Source organism: Pseudophryne corroboree, chromosome 11 (genome assembly GCF_028390025.1).
Source record: "Pseudophryne corroboree isolate aPseCor3 chromosome 11, aPseCor3.hap2, whole genome shotgun sequence".
Taxonomy (NCBI): Eukaryota; Metazoa; Chordata; class Amphibia; order Anura; family Myobatrachidae; genus Pseudophryne; species Pseudophryne corroboree.
Window position 1 is genome coordinate 184268778 of NC_086454.1, and position 5899 is coordinate 184274676.

The following is a 5899-nucleotide window of genomic DNA, read 5'->3' on the forward strand; positions in this document are numbered from 1 at the left end:
CCCCCACTGTATGCAACACAACAAGTGGCTATACAGTATATTATATGTATGTAGCACAGCACCAGCATCTCCCCCTCCCTCCCTCTGTCCTGGGGCGGCAGCAGCAGCGGGGTAGGAGGCTGTGATGTCTCCCCGCACACAGCAGCTCACGGACCCGTCCGCCCGTCCGCTGAGTGTGCAGGTCTGACAGTCTCCCAGGAGCAGGAACCGCAGCTTCGTGAGGGGAGCCCTCTCTAAGCTCTCGCTCCCCGTCTCCCCGCTGACAGCCTGTTAGAGACACGCCCCCGGACAGACACACGCTTAAAAAAGCTCCTCTGCAGGGGTCGCTGCAGGGAGCAGGTCTCGTCCGGCATTTCGGAATTTGGTCCGGTCCGCCTTTCGCTGATACCCTCTCAATACTGTATATATATTATTTTATTTCACTCTCTCACGTGATTATTATTGTAGTACGGGTAGCCCTGTAAGAAGTCAATCATGTCTCCCAAATAAATATTTTAATGTATATCAATAAAATAGTATTTTAATTAAAAAAATGTGCCCCAGTAAAAAGAGTCTTCTCTTTTTCTTGTGTGCTTAAATACACCGTTATTGACTAGCCTGCATGATTACGTTTACCTTAGCAGAAACTGATATCCAGATGCACAGCAAACTCAACGTTACTAACCTGGAATGTATTATATAACACATTATCTAATCATTGCACTGAACAACTATTTTATTAATTGTGATGATTGTTTAACAACTAATGTCTAGGAACAACATAGAAATAGTTTTCCAAATTCGTTTCAATACAAAACATATCCTTAGAAAATATATTTTCAATTAACTGAAAAAAAAACAAGCAAAAAAAAAAAAAATCTATGGCCCGTACGGGGATCGAACCCGCGACCTTGGCGTTATTAGCACCACGCTCTAACCAACTGAGCTAACCGGCCACCGTGTAGGGTATGCCTTCCTATATCCCTTCTATTATACGGAATCCAACGTGTTACGCCCACAGTCAGCTCCATTGCCGCCCTCCAGACCCTCCCACCCTGTGACTTTATAGAGTAGACTGTGCGTGGACGGTGTAGTTAGTATACAGCTGGCTGCTGGAGATAGTGGTGGCTGGCAGCGGAAGGTGCAGAATGTGTCTGGGTAATAGTATGGTTGTGTTTATGTTGCCTTCGTGCAAGAGAATCTATTCTAGACGCTACTGTAATACTATCCTCCTCAGTGGCGTCCTGTGCCTTCTGGCCGACAGCTCGGCTCAGGGGGAAACCGGCGTGTGGGAGCTTCCGAACGTGAACAGTCATACACCAAATAGCGGACGTTTGCCTCCAGCAGTACAACCTGCAGAGTAATAGTAACCACTTCTTCACCATGCAGTCTCTGGCAGTTGCGTTCCAGCGGGTAACACACTCACCCCTTCCTGACCGGGATTCGGTGAAAGCCGGACCGGACCAAGTTCCGGAACGCCGGACGAGACCCGCTCGCTGCAGCGACCCCTGTCGCTGAGGAGCTTTGTAGGCGCGTGTCCGTGCGGGGGGCGTGTACCTAACAGGCAGTCAGCGGGGAGAAGGGGAGCGAGAGCTTAGAGCCGGCTTCCCTCACGAAGCTGCGGCTGCTGCTCCCGTGAGACTGTCAGCCCTGCACACACAGCGGACGGGCGGACGGGTCCGTGCGCTGCTGTGTGCGGGGAGACATAACAGCCTCCTGCCCCGCTGCTGCTGTGCCCGCACAGAGGGAGAGAGGGAGGGGGGAGCAGCACAGGGAGATGCTGGTGCTGTGCTGCATACATATATACAGGGGGGGGGGGGCATGTATACAATAAGGCATTATATATAATAAATAATGAATTGCCAGTTGAAGGTGTGGGAGGGGGCCACACAGGCACATATATATTTTTTTTACTTCAATTATAGCTGCACAGGGGTCACCTGGATGAGGCCCCTGCTGTCCGCCCTCCTTGTGCAGCTACGTCTGATCATTGGCCCTTACTCAGAGATGGACACAGCCGCTGCGTTCGCATGCAGCAGCTGCGGCCATAGGGTCAGCGCACGCCTGGCGGCCATAATGCGCGTGGGCGACTCTTCATCATGCGATTGCATCCCAGAAGGATGCGATTACTAGGTGATTGACAGGCGAAGGACGGCAACACAGAATTGAAGGAGAGGACATCGGGAAACGCAGGTGTGTCATGGACGTTTTGAGGGCAAGTCTATGATGTCGCCTGCATTTCCTGCATATGGAAACATGGCGGTGGTGCCAGGCTGCGCAAGCAGAGGTCAATCTCTAATTGATGTGTTCACAATTGAATTGCGAACGCATCGCAGTTTGGCACCACACATGCTGGACGGCCACCGTCATGTGAGTCTATGGTCGCAGATTTTACTGCGAGTGAAACATTTCTGCAAACAATTCTGAATAGCCCCCACAGCAAATAGAAGTGTAATAAGGGTGGGGCGACCGGTGTATGTGCCGGGGGAGTCAGTCGGCGGGCTTGCTTATATGGTCGGAGCTGGGCGCCGGCCACATAGTCCCGTCTGCATGTCCCACATTCCAGCCAGTGGCGGATTGCCGTTGCCCTGGCAGAAATATGCACTGAGATAGCAGCGTCGGTACCTGGCCTCCGGCAGCGTTGCACATCTGCTGTAATGAAGACGCAATGCAGCCGGACAAAAGAGCCAGGAGAAAGCAGAAGGCTTCAATATTTTGAGAGATCGAGGCAAGTGGTCCGTGGCAGGGGAAAAGGGGTTGGCACTGTAACCAAAAAACACAGACAGGAGAGGAGGGGATGATTAAAAAAAACAGAAAAGTGGGAGCACTTTCCGGTTGCCGGAATAGGGCAAGGACCACCGTAGATGGCCGTTCCGGGTGCTTGAAGTAGGTGCATAAAACTCAGACCGCATTACACAGCCATTCCGGGTGCCGGACCAGGCAGCAGATCACAGTAGATAGCATTCCGTGTGCCGGAACGGGGCGCAGTTCACCTTATAGTGCTGTTCCCAGTGCCTGAATGGAGTGTAGAACACCCAGTCAACCTTAGATACCTGTTCCAGGTGCCGGAATGGAGTACAGAACGCTCAGACAACCTTAGATAGCTATTCCGGGAGATGGAATGGAACGCAGGCCACCTTAGATAGTCGTTACAGCTGCCATAATAGTACACAGACCAGCTTAGATACCTGTTCCTGGTAACGGAACGGGGTGCAGAACACTCAAACAACCTTAGAGAGCCATTCAGTGTGCCGGAATGGTGTACAGAACACCCAAATAACCTTAGATAGCTGTTTCGGGTGCCGGAAAAGGACACGGGCCACCTTAGATGCACGTTCCGGGTGCCGGAATGGTGTGCAGAACACCCAAATAACTTTAGATAACTGTTCCGGGTGCCGAAACGGGGTGCAGAACACTTTGACAACCTTAAATAGCTAATCCGGGAGATGGAATGGAATGCAGACCACTTTAGAAAGTCGTTTCGAGTGCCGGAGCAGGATGCAGGCAATCTTCGATACCTGTTCCCGGTGCTGGAATGGTTTGCAGAACAACCAAATAACCTTAGATAGTTGTCTCAGGTGCTGGAACACGATGCAGACCACTATAGATAGCTGTTTCATGTGCCGGAATGGTGTGCAGGACACCCAGACAACCTTAGATAGCTGTTCAGGGTGTCAGAATAGAGCGCAGACCACCTTAGATAGCTGTTCCGGGTGCCGGAACAGGACTCAAACCATCATTGACAACCGTTCCGGGTGCTGGAACAGGATGCAGACCACCTTAGATAGCTGTTTCATGTGCCGGAATGGTGTGCAGGACACCAAGACAACCTTATATAGCTGTTCAGGGTGCCGAGATAGGGCTCAGACCACCTTAGATCCCTGTTCCGGGTGCCGGAACAGGGCTCAAACCATCAGAGTCAACCATTCCAGGTGCCGGAACAGGATGCAGACCACATTAGCTAGCCGTTTTATGTGCCAAAATGGTGTGCAGGACACCCAGACAACCTTAGATAGCTGTTCAGGGTGCCAGAATAGGGGGCAGACCACCATAAACTCCTGTTCCAGGTGCCAGAACAGGGTGCAGACCAGCTTATACAACCGTTCCGGGTGCCGGAACAGGATGCAGACCACATTAGATTGCTGTTTCATGTGCCGAAATGGTGTGCAGGACACCCAGACAACCTTAGATAGCTGTTCAGGGTGCCATAAAAGGCCGCAGACCACCTTAGATACCTGTTCCGGGTGCCGGAACAGGGCTCAAACCATCTTAGACAACCGGTCCGGGTGCCGGAACAGGATGCAGACCATTTTAGATAGCGGTTTCATGTGCCGGAATGGTGTACAGAACACCCAGACAACCTTAAATAGCTGTTCAGGGTGCCAGAATAGGGGGCAGACCACCATAGACTCCTGTTCCAGGTGCCAGAACAGGGAGCAGACCAGCTTATACAACCGTTCCGGGTGCCGGAACAGGATGCAGACCACATTAGATTGCTGTTTCATGTGCCGAAATGGTGTGCAGGACACCAAGACAACCTTAGATAGCTGTTCAGGGTGCCGTAAAAGGCCGCAGACCACCTTAGATACCTGTTCCGGGTGCCGGAACAGGGCTCAAACCATCTTAGACAACCGGTCCGGGTGCCGGAACAGGATGCAGACCATTTTAGATAGCGGTTTCATGTGCCGGAATGGTGTACAGAACACCCAGACAACCTTAAATAGCTGTTCAGGGTGCCAGAATAGGGGGCAGACCACCATAGACTCCTGTTCCAGGTGCCGGAACAGGGTGCAGACCAGCTTATACAACCGTTCCGGGTGCCGGAACAGGATGCAGACCACATTAGATTGCTGTTTCATGTGCCGAAATGGTGTGCAGGACACCCAGACAACCTTAGATAGCTGTTCAGGGTGCCGTAAAAGGCCGCAGACCACCTTAGAGAGCTGTTCCGGTTGCCGGAATAGGGCGCAGACCACCTTAGATACCTGTTCCGGGTGCCGGAACAGGGCTCAAACCATCTTAGACAACCGGTCCGGGTGCCGGAACAGGATGCAGACCATCTTAGATAGCGGTTTCATGTGCCGGAATGGTGTACAGAACACCCAGACAACCTTAGATAGCTGTTCCGGTTGCCGGAATAGGGCGCAGACCACCTTAGATACCTTTTAGAGGAAAATGTGTGGTTTCTGCGCTATCTCCAGTTGAGATAGGGAAAGAACCTTCTGTAGGAAAGTTTAAGATGAGTGTACAGTTTAAAGTTCCAAAAATGCCCAAAAATTATTGCTTTCCTTATTCTTTCTGGTGAGTCATTGGGTCTCCAAATCTTTCTTCCAATTTTTGGTTCAGAGGGATGTTAATTCTTCATCTCCAATGTATAAAAGAAAAGATAGGAGAAACCGCAATAGTGTAACTCAATTTTAATAAGAACAAATGCAATAAAACATATGGCTGGCAGCGTACCTTAAAATAAGGTGTATATATCACACCAAGTCTCGTTTGTAAAATGTCTGTGGTGAATTCCTGGTATGGGAATCCCTTCAGGATCAAAGCTGGGTCGCTGTCCAGGCAGATGCTGTTCACCAACGCGTTTCGGCTCTCCTGAGCCTTTTTCAAGGTGTTTGGGCTAGTAGTATTCTGGGTATATGAAGCTTTGCTTAGAGATGCCAGCCAATCACATTTCAGCCAGGGTGAGGCAGTGCCAGGCACTGCCTCACCCTGGCTGAAATGTGATTGGCTGGCATCTCTAAGCAAAGCTTCATATACCCAGAATACTACTGCCTCACCCTGGCTGAAATGTGATTGGCTGGCATCTCTAAGCAAAGCTTCATATACCCAGAATACTACTAGCCCAAACACCTTGAAAAAGGCTCAGGAGAGCCGAAACGCGTTGGTGAACAGCATCTGCCTGGACAGCGACCCA

At 50.9% G+C, this 5899-nt stretch overlaps 1 non-coding gene across 1 annotated transcript; it reads right to left on the minus strand.

Annotated features, from left to right (window-relative positions):
- Nucleotides 1–861: 861 nt before the first annotated feature.
- On the minus strand, nt 862–935 carry TRNAI-AAU (transfer RNA isoleucine (anticodon AAU)). Its single transcript has one exon. It is a non-coding gene; the product is annotated as a tRNA-Ile (tRNA).
- Between the last annotated feature and the right edge of the window lie 4964 nt (nt 936–5899).